This window comes from Tachypleus tridentatus, chromosome 6, assembly GCF_004210375.1.
Source record: "Tachypleus tridentatus isolate NWPU-2018 chromosome 6, ASM421037v1, whole genome shotgun sequence".
Taxonomy (NCBI): Eukaryota; Metazoa; Arthropoda; class Merostomata; order Xiphosura; family Limulidae; genus Tachypleus; species Tachypleus tridentatus.
This window is the reverse complement of record NC_134830.1, coordinates 63,787,373-63,800,530: the sequence shown is the minus strand read 5'-3', so window position 1 is coordinate 63,800,530 and position 13,158 is coordinate 63,787,373. Positions and strand designations below refer to the sequence as shown.

At 33.3% G+C, this 13,158-nt stretch overlaps 1 protein-coding gene across 2 annotated transcripts in view; it reads left to right on the top strand.

Annotated features, from left to right (window-relative positions):
- LOC143252688 (insulin receptor substrate 1-like) overlaps window positions 1–13,158 on the top strand; it is an 88,629-nt gene that overhangs the window by 25,404 nt on the left and 50,067 nt on the right. Inside the window, exon 1 of one of the 2 annotated variants that reach the window (XM_076505219.1) lies at window positions 12,649–12,738. The exons of the other annotated variant lie outside the window; for it this stretch is intronic. The gene's annotated coding sequence lies outside the window, so the exon portion shown is untranslated. Of the gene's footprint in view, window positions 1–12,648; window positions 12,739–13,158 lie in introns of those variants that run through there. 2 annotated transcript variants of the gene reach the window in all.

Sequence of the window (13,158 nt, the reverse complement as noted above, 5' to 3'; positions counted from 1 at the left end):
ATTGTTCGATTGAAGAACTAATAAAAATAATTCTGTAGTTTATATAGACTGCTACCTGGAAGTAAGAACTACATAATTAAAGCATTTGTGTGTGTATTAAGCAATAGAGCTAAATTTGTTACGTAAACACGTGCAGTGTGCAATAGAGGGTTAAAACGAATTTTTCCTGAAAGGCAAGCCACGTAGATCCGCTGTATAACGTTGTGAAGTAATATGGCGTCCCACTAGAATTAATTGAATCTGTACTGAAAAATAAATGGACTGGGCATGGTATAGCACTATACACAACGAATCATTTTTTTTTTATTTGTATGGTATAAAACAATAGCGTTTGTTCTGCACAGTTTAGTCCCTCCCCCCTTCAGTGGCACAGCGGTATGTCTGCGGACTCACAAGGCTAGAAATCGAGTTTCGATACTGTGGGCAGAGTACAGATGGCCCATTGTGTGACTTTGTGCTTAATTTCCAACCAGTCAATCAATTTGCACATTTTAACAGACAGTCGCCTTCACTAGAGTTGTGGATTAATCAAACTGATACAATCCCTTAAGGTGACAGATGATGACTAAACCTCACGTTACTTTGTTGAATGAGTATCATCAGGGTTACCCAGAAAGAATAATGTTATACATGTAACTCTTCATTCCTATTAAAATACAAGGGAGGTTAATAATAAGTGGTCAAACTATGGCTTATAAGCATAGTAATTTTATCTGTATTTTTTTAAGAACATACCTGTGGAAGGCAGACCGATGTTCTGTCGTAATATGCAACACGTTTTCCCCCGAAATAAATCACTGTATTGTGCTGATTAATTTTTGTTTGGCATCTTTTTATTCTGTGAACATCGTGTGCTTCCTTGCACAATACTATAGACCTTCGTGAACAAGATGCAGTTTTACAACCCTACATCCCATGGGTAAACCAAGTGTCTTCTTCAAGGAATAACAAAGAACAAAGGTTACTAGAAGAAAGTTACTTTAATGACTTTCATAGGTACTTGTTACGCAAGAAGTACAAATACATTTGGGTAAACGAAGAAAACTGAAAATTTTTACATAAAATAAGAAGGTAGAAAACGCATGATAAGACTGTATACCACACATATGTAGTAGGTGATCCTAACCAGTATCCCATAAGTATCGTAGAAGCAGACGTATGTAACAATTTTTTTTTCTTGTTCCTGGGCAGAAAATGTTATTTCCCAATTGCTTATACCATTAAGTAAATGGAAGAGACCTGTTTTTCTCTTCAAACTTTGCTTTTGTGACCTGGGAGCGTATAACGAAAACATGATGGGAGACTATATTTGGGGGCTGATACGTAAAAGTGATTTACATTACAGTTGCAAATCTCGAAAAACTACTCACTTCTAAACATTTTTGTATAACTTTAGTATAAATACATAAATCTTGATTCATATGTTGTTTTATTCAGACCTTATGCAGATGAAAATGTACAAATTTGCCCGTTTTTACGTAGAAAATAGGTTAATTTCTAAAAGCAAAAACAAAATTTGAAGGGAATAATGGCCATTTTCTGTACTTTTACAACATAAGCAATTAAGAAATAACACATACTATCCAGGAACAAAATTGTGTTATATAGTGTTATTTTTGGCCAATTAAAGAAACTGTCTTTAATCCCATACCTCACAGATGCCAATTATCGCACTGTTTTAGAAATCGGAGAGACACTTATTCTTACCTTTTGTTTTGCAGACTAATTATAATTGTGATAATCCCAAACCTTCTAATTTATAAAGCTTGAGGAATCAACTCGCACATAGTGTTCTTTACAAATGTTTTGGAACCCTGATATAAGGATCCCCGATAGTACAGTGGTAAGTCTCCGGATTTACAACGCTAAAAACAGGGGTTCGATTCCCCTCGGTGGGCTCAACAGATAGCCCGATGTGGTTTTGCTATAAGAAAAAAAAACATGAAACACAAACTCTAATATAAGAAGCCATTATGGTGCAGTGTAATAAAAATATATTCTTAAGAATGTATTGCATATTGAAGTTGTGACCATACCTCAAGAACATTGTATATTGATAATTGTATTACATTTCTTTTCAACGAAACTATTAAGTTTATTAAGTATGTATTTGTGTGTGTTATTTGTTTCTTAAAATCTTTACAAGTGTCATAGCTTCATTTTAATAATGAAAGAAAAATTCCAAGTTAACATATTGACTCCTTTTGTTCCACCAGCAAAAAACAACAGAATAATAAGTCTTACAAAATGCAATCACTCTAGTGAACTTAACCAGCTTTCCTCTCCTCGTATTTCAATTTAAGTCTGTTCGTTCGCAAGGCTTACGCACCATACTTTACAGGTATACTTGTTTTCTTCTAGTCTTAGACAGAAATAGCCTGCGTGGGTTTATCTTTGTAAATAACTTCTCTCTCTCGAGCTGTAATGCGTATGACATGAAATTAAACGCGTACTTGATTAATGCTTAATGTCCATAAAAAATAGTTACGATGAAAATTATTGGTTTTGTTTGTTTTTGTATAGTGTTGTAACAATTATGGTATCAGTAAATCAGAAATAGTAAACACATTTTAAGAATGGCATATTTCCCGGGGGGGGGGATAAAACTCTATATCTCAGTTTATGTTCTGAACTTCTGGGGCGTCTGTGGAAGGTGCATTCTTTTGACGTTGACCTCTTGCTCTGATTCTATGAAACTGAGCTATATGTAGTGAAAATACGTCTGCCATCGAGTTAACTTACATGAATAAAACTAAGACAATTGATACCGTGCGAGCAAAACAAGTAGACTAAACTATTCATGGAAATTTGTACCAGTTATTAAGAAACTCTGTTGGCCATCTATTTCAAATTCCATCAGTTTAGACTACGCTATAATACAGCTTCAAGTTAGATAGTTGTTTTTCCTCTTTCATTTTCTATACACATCTGAGAGGAACCGAAACTTTAATTGGATTTTTATACTTGTACTGTATCAAATTACAAAAATAGTTTTACGTTATTTCTTTTGTAAACTATACTTTTGTGTATTGATATAAGCAGTAGCAAAAAGTTAATTTAGCAAAGACTACATATATATCAGATTAGGATTACTATCATTGTAATTTAATGTCTGGTAAATGGCAGAAATTGTATGAAAACTGCTCTGAATATTTATTAAAGCCACGTTATTTTCCAGTATATATTTTCCTTTGTTTTATCTCAAAACTTCTTTTTCCTTGAAATTTTGCTGTAAGTAAAAATGCCAAACTGTACATCTTTATGAAAATAAACTTTCATTTTCAGTTGAGGATTTTATCGTTAAAAAACAATCCTTTTAATTAAAAATTGCATCTAATTTATTAAGTGAAAATTAGAAATAATTTATTTCACAGTTTTCAAAAATAAAGTAAATGAAGTAAAAGAAATTGTGTGTGTGAGTGGGATCTGGTGTGTTGTAACTTCTAACACCTGAATTCCAACGTCTTATTGAATCTGTAGCCAATTTTTAGTTGTGCACTTGTGTTGTTTGATTATGCATGAAGACTAAATATCCCTAATGCTTTTGGGCGCTATGGCCGTACACGTTTTCCCTTTAAAATGTTAACATAGGCTTGATACCGATTTCGTTTTCCCTCCTATGATAAACTTTAATATGTTAACATTTATATCTTTTTTCCAATTAATGTTGAATAAATAAACAAACTGTCCTTAAATACTGATGATAATAGAACTTTACATTGATTTTGTAAGTTTTGATTTTACATTTTATGTGTTTAAATAAAACTCTTTGTTGATGTTGTTGTTTGATCAAAGTCGAATAAATAAACAAACTGTCCTTTAAAGCAAATAAAAAGTGTTGTTGTTTGATCAAAGTCGCTCTTTGTTGTGGTAAAAATGTCTGAAGAAACATAAAATAGTGGTTCTTACGTTTAGTGACGAAGTGGATATTATGAACAAATTAAAACAGAGGGAGCCCTCAATAGCCGCGGTACTTGAAATTCTTTCAGGCGGTAGTAAAGTAAATTAATCTATACTTCCCTCCCTTTTAATTGGCTATATTTTTGTTTGCCAGCAATATCAAGCGTGGGGCTCGCGTATACCCGATTCAACTTTATTACTCATCACGATCTCTATTGGTCTACCCTCAAATTGAAGGTATTTTAGGCTGGAGTAAAGTAAAATAATCTGTGATACCTTTGGCATGGTCAAATACATCAATCGAAAGGGTTTGACCTTCTGAGCCTAAAACTGTAGTTAGATCTTAAAATGGCCAAGAGATGACGGAACTATGAGCTAAAAGTTTGTACTTAGAAAAAAAAAAAGCAAACTCAGAGCCATCCATGAGCCGATATACCGCAGCTAAAAAGATGAATCTTACAAAAACTACCAGAGAAATATTGTTCGAGATACAGTTTTGTTATGTTCAAGATATGATTTTTAAATAATGTTCAGTTGTCAGAATTTTTGATTATCGAAACCACCATTGGTCCCAATTAGTCCAGACATTCGGTGCTATACAGCATATATATTAAATGTTATTATTTAGAGGCAAAAATTGGTATCTTGGAAATAATTGTTGCAATAAATGTGCTGTACATTTGTATTTTATCACGAACGTAAATTTTCTTAATCACACACACACGAACACAAATGCATTTAAAGTTCAGTTGATGTATTTAAATCGATTACGATAGTATTTCTATTGATACAAAGAAACTAAGACGACCAGTATTTGCATAAGTCACGTTTTTGTTACCCCAAAAATATTCATAAACAATGTATATCATGTTACTTTAATCGCTACAATATTTATCTTAAGCTTGGTATACAATGCAAGTAGAATTCGGTCTGCAGTGTTAGCCGAGTGGTAAACAACATAAAAAATTCACGCAAGGAGCGCGCGTGTAGAGAGTTATTGACGTAGCGGTATTTTGTCTGATGAGACAAACAACCCAGTTACGTCAGTATGCCTGTGAGGCATAATCTAAAAGTAATTTTCAGGCTGTGGTGGAGCTGTTGTAGCAGACGACGTGCATGCTTTGGGACTAAGCCTTATCGTTACATACGTAAGCAAAATGGGAACTTGTCTGCAAACTGTTGGTATTAAAGCAGTCAATCCAGAGAATCGCTTGGAGCAGTCTTTAACGGGACAAAGCCCTAAAATATCTAACTCGTACGTCTGAAAACCTGTTGTAAATCTTTGGCTCGGTGTTTCTTACCAGAGCATTTTGAAAATTAATAAAAATTAATACTAATTATAGCAACCATTGTACTATGTACTTTCCATGCATATTCTGCCTGGATGAAATTTCACCGTTTTATGTCGAAGTACTATTTTTTCTAAGTCTACTATTTGATTGGAGGTTATAGAAAATAAATAATACGATCGCTGACAATTATACAAAAATATAATGTGGCAAACTGTGATAAGCGACAATAAAAGTGTAATGCAAATAGAATTATTCTATACAAAGAAAATAAGTAATACGATCGCTGACAATTATACAAAAATATAATGTGGCAAACTGTGATAAGCGAGAATAAAAGTGTAATGCAAATAGAATTATTCTATACAACCTTAAACACACACAAAAATACAACTTAAATCATGAAAAACATAGATGAGTCCTTTGATGACCCACAAAATAAAATCATCAAAGTAACTTTTTCTTTCTAGTCAAATACGCAAAGAAATTGTCTTCTTAGGTTCTTTATGTGTATAGCTCTGACGTGGTTTTTATTAATATTTTATAAAACCGTTACTCTATTAAATATGTAAAGTAACCAAATCAATATGATTACAAAATTGAAAACACAGTTTTATACGCTGTCGATCTATAGTTTTTACCTCCTTATTGTAAATTTATTTTATCGTGAAATGGTAGATTTAAGTAATATTGTAGCAGGAATTGTTTAGCTTTGAAGTAATTTTATAGGTTAAATAATGAATAGAAAACGTTAAAATTATTCTATTTTCGCTTCGGGAAACAAATTAGCCAAAACATTCATATGGCTTGCGAAAACCTCTTACGTATATTACTACCGATAGACAAGTATTTGATGTTTATTAAATCGTAGACAGTGGACAATGATAAGGAATATTTTTATTTTTTACTAATGTCACTGCCAAATTAGCGATTTCAGCTGTTTTCATTCCTTTTTAATCTTCCTATTACAACATCAGAAAAAAATTCAGATAAAATGAGTTTAGCATAATACAGTAGACTGTTTTGAATTCTCGTTATGTTTATTTCGTAACTGTTTTTCCAAAGCGCTTTGTTTTGTTCTCGTCCTTATTATTGTTATTGAGGTAATTAGGTTACAGGAAACTGTTTTCCTGTTAAAAACTTTATTACAATATATTTTGGTCCCATTTCTAAAAGTGTATATGTAAAAACTTTTATTGTTTACATTTGAATATACAGTTTTATTGTTATTTGTCGAGCATCTCTTGGCATAAACTTTGACCCAAAGTTCGAGTGTTTACTACCTCTTCACGGCTCAGTTCGCATATACCTCGTGTTCTTATTGTCGACGGATGGCAGCCACATGTATGATACTACACACAAATAAGTTGTTGCGTCAGCAAAATGAGATTTATTTTTTGCAAATCTAGTCTATTTCTATAGTAATTATATCATATGTCTTAGTAAATTCACTCGAAAATGAATGTAAAAATTTCGGAAAAGAAATTATGAACATTAATTTATTTTGTATGTACGTCAATCCCATTCTGATGCATAAGCTAACAATTCATTATTTGAACAGTGTTAATCTAAGGGCATGTTGCTACTGGTGTGAGCCGTGAACTAACGGCCGATGGATGTGTTTAGCACCGACAGGTGTGAGGGTTGGCCCTGTGTTAGAGCTGTGGATTTTTGAAGCTGGCAAGCGTGTTTGAACCCGTATCATACAAAAAAAACAAAAAAAACTCTGCCCTTTAAAGTTGTGGGTGCGTTATAAAAGTGACAGTCAATCCCACAATGCGGATGGTGGTTGTTAAGAATTCTACTAGCTGTCTTCCCTGTGGTCAGTAGTTCAAAATTAGTGACGGCAGGAGATAATCTTAGTAGCTTTGCCGTCACTACGAATACAACAACTATATATTTTTGTTAATGCCAATTGCCTGACCATAAAAATACACTATGCCCACGGGTAGACTTGTTTTGGGAGATTTGTGTATATAAACTTTGCCCGTAGAAAGTGTTACACAACATGATTATCAAACGATATAAACACATATCAAAACAAGAGACCTTCAGTGCTCTCCACCGAAGCTTGGAAACTTGTACATTAGATTTTTTTTACTACAGCAATTGGCTCTGAAACCAGTTTCCTCATTTACAAAATAAAAATCATGATACAATAAAGAGAACCCTTGGATCGAAGAGAAACTACGATGAAGCTAGACATGTGTTCTGGAAGTGTTAACAAAGTAATAAACGTAGATTTTTGAATTTGCGAAAACTCGTAAGCTTCCAGCCACACCTCAAAACCAACCACTTATTTTCATCAGAAGGTTAACCCTAAGACCTGGAATTGCAGTAGCTTCATTCGACAACCTTTCCGAAAGAAAACCAGAGCATAAGGTCTACTGCCATTTTAAAACTACTTCGTTCAACGTAGGTTTTATTCAGTCTGATAATCGTAATAAGGCAGTACGGAATATCGGTTTTTACAAAGTGCAACTGATTTCAGTATTGTTTTTGGTTATTTTTTTCTGAGTTGTGGTATGTGAAATATCTGCTATATTAAAGTAATACTATATTCAGAAAGCTGTTAGGACTTGTAAAATGGTAGTGGGAACATATCTTACTTTGGATTAATGTGTATTCAGCTGCTCCTTGATTTTTTTTTTTCCAATGTATTCTCGTTTCAAGTGAAGAAAACAATTACGTTGGTATTGACCTATTTAAACGAAGGACGGTGTAATACAAGTAAAAACCTTAGTAGTAGACAGATGTGAGATGAAACCTGTTTTGTCCAACTGTTCGTTTGATCTACATGTCTTAAGAGGAAAATTTAATTCCGTGTATGTGATATCCTTATAACCTTGAGACTGCAAAGTGAACATACTCGATTCTACCTACCTTACGTACGTGTTGTTTTCGAAACGAAGAGCGAATCGAAATAAATAACGAATTATTAATTTATGTAGTTCACACGTGCTTATAGAAACAGCAATGTCAACAAGTCATTAAGGGTAGCATAAGTTACTTCAGATGTATAATAAAATATTAAATAGTTAACTGCATTTGAAATGTGGAAACCACATGCGATCTTTCATAACTTGGGGTAACCAAGGGTTTGAGAGAAGAACGTTCATTTTGGACGTATCCAGCCATATCTCCTACTAGGTAGAGAGAGAAATCGAACTAGCAGCCGAGTAAAAGACATGAAGTCATCTTAAGTAAAGTATATATCGAACTTTGCTCTGTTTTAACTGTGATCCTTTTACTAAAATTTTGTATTTTATAAAAAAAAGATATGAAAGGACTTGCACAAAGGCTTTCCTATGTATAAAAGTAAGTCCACTGAGGTCACAAAAATTGGCTGTGCCTCTTGAAACTCCATATTAAATATACCTTCTTATGGAAAAAAATAAATAACGAACTGGATCGTGTGATTCTCTCATATTCAATATATCCAACAATTCTTTATTCATTTTTAAGACCAACTTTCTAACGATGTAGCTGTTAGTTAAGCTCTACGCTATATACGTACCAATTGTCAATGTCTGAAAAGGGGGACAATTACATCTTTCAACGGTTGAATCTCCTATTTCCCCTCCCCAGTGGCATAGCAGTATGTCTACGGACTTACAACTCTAAAATGCGGGTTTCGATATTCGTAGCGGGCAGAGCACAGATAGCCTATGTGCAGTTTTATGCTTAATTACGAACAACAACAATTTCTATTTATATTAAATAGTAAGGCCAGGAAAATTTAGCAAATGAGTAACATTTTATTTGTGTCAAGATGAAAAACAGCCCAATTGTTAATTCGTAAGGCATCAGAATGCGCAAAATGGAAAACATATCTGTTAATTTTCTCGATATTTTACTGGAACCGATGATGCTAAAATCTTCTTAGAGAATGACCAATAAATGTCTACAATGAATAAGGAAGCAATAAATAGAAGGCCCCTTTGAATGAGTAAATTCGAAATAAAATTAAAACATTAAAGAGAACGTAACAATAATATATTTTAAAAATACAAGAATGCCTACACAACAATAGTGTTTTGGTAATACTGTCTACTGAATCAGATCGTTGTAATGTTTTTAGGTCTAACATTGATACAAACAGTAGAAAAGTACACTGGTATAATAATGTAGCTTTTTTTTTTCTTCGAACGTTTAGCTTTTATATAACGAAGAAAATCTCGGTGACTTAGCGTTCTTTTATTTTTTTAATATTCCAGCAAACTTGGATTATCGTAACAAAGTGAAAAGCACTTTCTCAAGCTTAGCATGGCTTATCTCCTTTATGACAAAGTAAAACTGTTCGAAGTTCAGTTGTATTTCAGAGTTTGCGCTCTAATAATATTATATCATGTGTGAAGTACACAACGTGCTATACAAAATGTGCTTTAATACGTGGACTTCGCGTTATTTTGTAACTTGAATATTTCATAAATTTTATAAAATGTGTAGTTTTTATATAACACATAAGCAACTTCTTTTTATTATGTATAAAACGACGTTAATTAATTTTTCTAGTAATAATTATATAATTTGAATGGACACAGATCAAATTTAGTTGTAACTAGAGATAAATTCAACTGTTATACACGTGGATTTAAGGTCCTTGGTCCACTTATTGTTCTACGTTAACTCCTACGGGGTTTATAACTTTGTTGCAATTATTGGGTCTTACATTGACGTCATTGCTGATTAACATGTTTGATAAAATGAGCGGTTAGGTATATTAGTTGTAGTTTCTAATAACATTACGAGGCAATGATTTGGCCGTCGACCTTATCTGCCTTTGATATTTTGCATAAATGTGTTAAATAGATATGCGTGTTTTTTGATAATAAAAATATATTCAAGCCGGTTTTCAAACAGAATGTCAAGGGATATCGCTTAACGACATTTTGTCTCCAAGATCTCAAAGAATAGCAGTTGGTTTTAAACTACCGATAAAACTCAGCTGAAGGCTTAATGCTGAAAATAAATGTAAGATTAACGGTAATGTATTAAGTATACCCATAATATGACTTTGGATCCTAAAGTAGTAGCGGCCTGTTTGTACAAATACTACCCATAACTTCCGAAAACTTCTGACACGACTTCGTTTTTTGCCATTAGCCAGTTTGCAATATAATTTTTGCTGAATGCTCTCTATTTTATTATTAGGATAATTAAAACCAATTTCCAGGACAAAGACCAATGATTAACTTCCGAAGGAAACTTTAGCAACACTCTATAGTACACTCAACGTTATCACCTATTTGGTATATTTAGCCTACGTTTCAGTCACAGTTACTTGGATACACTCACTTTCAAATGTGTTTACTCTTCTACTTGTTAATACAGTAAGAGCAGGTCTTATCGAACATTGTATTTCTGTTGGGGTGTGTCTGCTGTTTACTAAGAACTTTTTACATATTATTCGTGGTCCTTCATTAAATGGTTGACAACCCCTCTCGAGCTATTAGTGGTATTTAAAGGGCCTTCTCTGGCCCTGGCTTAAAATAATGTCGGTTTCTTGTCAGATTATTGCCTTACATTGTAAGTTTGGGCGCTTTAATATTTTTCAGTATATAAGTGGTTACCGTACGCAGTTTGCTATAACCTATATTCCATTGGAGATAGGTTTTTTAACATTTAAAACTAACATATGTTTATTTGAAGTTCACTAACGAGAGAAGCACAAATGCTTTGGTAGTATCATCTTTGAAAATAGATCAGTGACAAACAACGAAAAAAATTAAGAAATTGAACATTGTACGGAAGAAAGACCATGAAACCGACTTGTGGGAATCATCAATAGTCGTGGCTGTAATTTGATCTCGAATCGGGTCAAGAAATGGACCTATGAGCTAAAAGCTTGTAATTGAAAAAAAAACAAAAAAACAGCCTTATACATTTTTGCAAGTAACTACAAACAAACTTTGATATTTCTAAACTCTTGTAAAAATAAATAAAAAATCGAAGTTTAAGAACTAAAAATGTATACTTTCTACCTATTTTATTTTGACTTCCATACTTTTAAGACGATTACTCTATGCAAGGTAAGACGACATTATTTTATTACCATACTGTTAAGGTTAAGAATTTCGAAAACTTCCACCACATTATTGGTTGGTTGGTTGGTTTGGCGCTTTATGGCGCAAAGCAACTAGGCTGTCTGCGCCTCTACCACGTGGAGTTGTTTGAGTTGTTAGCAAAATATAGTGGTTTGGTTTATTTGGATTTTCGGGCAAAGCTACACGAGGATTATCTGCATCTGCCGCCCTTAATTTAGCAGTGAAAGACTGGAGGGAAGGAAACCAGCCCTCACCACCCGCCACGAACTCTTGGGCTGTTTTTTTACTAATTAATAGTGAAATTGATTGTTTGTAACTTTATAATGCCCTCGTGGCTGAAAGGGCGAGCATGTTTGGTGGGACGAGAATTTGAACCCACGACCCTCAAGTTGCGAATCGAATGACTCAAGAAAGTGGTTTGTTTATTTAAACCAAACTTAAAAAAAAATAATAAGACAATAATAAATATGAAGAAAAAATTTGGAGAACTTAATAATAAGAACGCTTTGAACATGTAATTTTAACATGAGCTTCACGAAATAACGCATTCGTCTTGTTCTTCGCACGTATAGAACGTAAACTTGTATCAGATAAACTCGTATAGCTTTAGAATTAAAAGCAGGTTACTTTTATAGTGCAAGCGTTGCACAAACCTCTCATGATTAACTTTAATTGTTACGTGTTTTTAATTTAAAGCCAGTTTTCTCAATTACTGGGTTTATGTAGGTAGCTTAAGTATTAGACAAATGATGCCTGCTTCAAAAGTTAATAGGTCGTACGTATTTATAGCGTGTGCAAGGTGACGTGGTGTCATGTCTGCTACACGAGCATCCATTTTATGTGACGTTTTGCGATTGATATGTTACACTTATAGTGATTAAACCACATGAAACGAGCTAATTCCTTGTTTATAATACTTTTATCGAAAATGCACTTTGGTGACGGCTGTCAGTATAGCTGAGGCTTCGTTTATACTTTGCTTTAAAACATAGTGAAATATTTGTGTTAAGCAAATAATACTATATACGTGTGAAAGTATGAAAATAAAAGCAGTCAGCGCTAACAATTCTGTAATACATAAGGACTTTGGCGTTATTTCAAGTATATAGAATAGATTTTTTAAAATGTATGTAACAAAGAACAATCCAGAATTTTCATATTACCTCACTAAATGTACATTAAAGCAGTTAAGAATTGTGGGTTGTACTTACTTGTGTTATATATATTCAGAAATGTGTTTTCCTGGAAGTATTATTTAATGGACCAGCCATAAGTTAAAAAAAAAAAAAAAAGGATAACAGCCATCAACAGTCGTCCCACTGATTAAATGTACCATGACCTTGACGAAGTTGTATCACATTTTATGTCATACAGAAGAACGTTGGTGAGCAGAGCCCATCATCCTGATGTGCTTCCTTTTTATTAGATGATTTCTCAAATTCATTTTAACCATAGCTTGCAGTAAGGATTGTTAAAACGATTCAGGCTCATCCAACTTTTAAGTAAGTGTTTATCTCTAAATTCAATAAATTTTTCTATAGCTGGAATTTGTATGTACCAGCCCTGCTGGTACTTCATAAAAGTGTTTGTACATGTGCAGCGTTCTCAAAATAACTCGTAACAAGGTAAACACCATCTAATATTTAAACACATTTTAATAAAATGGTATAACTTTACATCAGATGAGTTTGGCAAAATTTTTTAAACATTTCTTTAATTCATCTGTCTGTATTCAATCATTTTACAAAAATGAAGTTCTGAAATATCCAATTTTAACCACACTTTATGCAACATATCATCTAACTTCTCACCCATAGCTATCCTTAATTTGTAATTACTCAACAGAAGGTTTTTTCTTTTGAATTTCAAGCAAAGCTACTCGAGGGCTATCTGCACCAGCTGTCCTTAATTTAGCAGTGTAA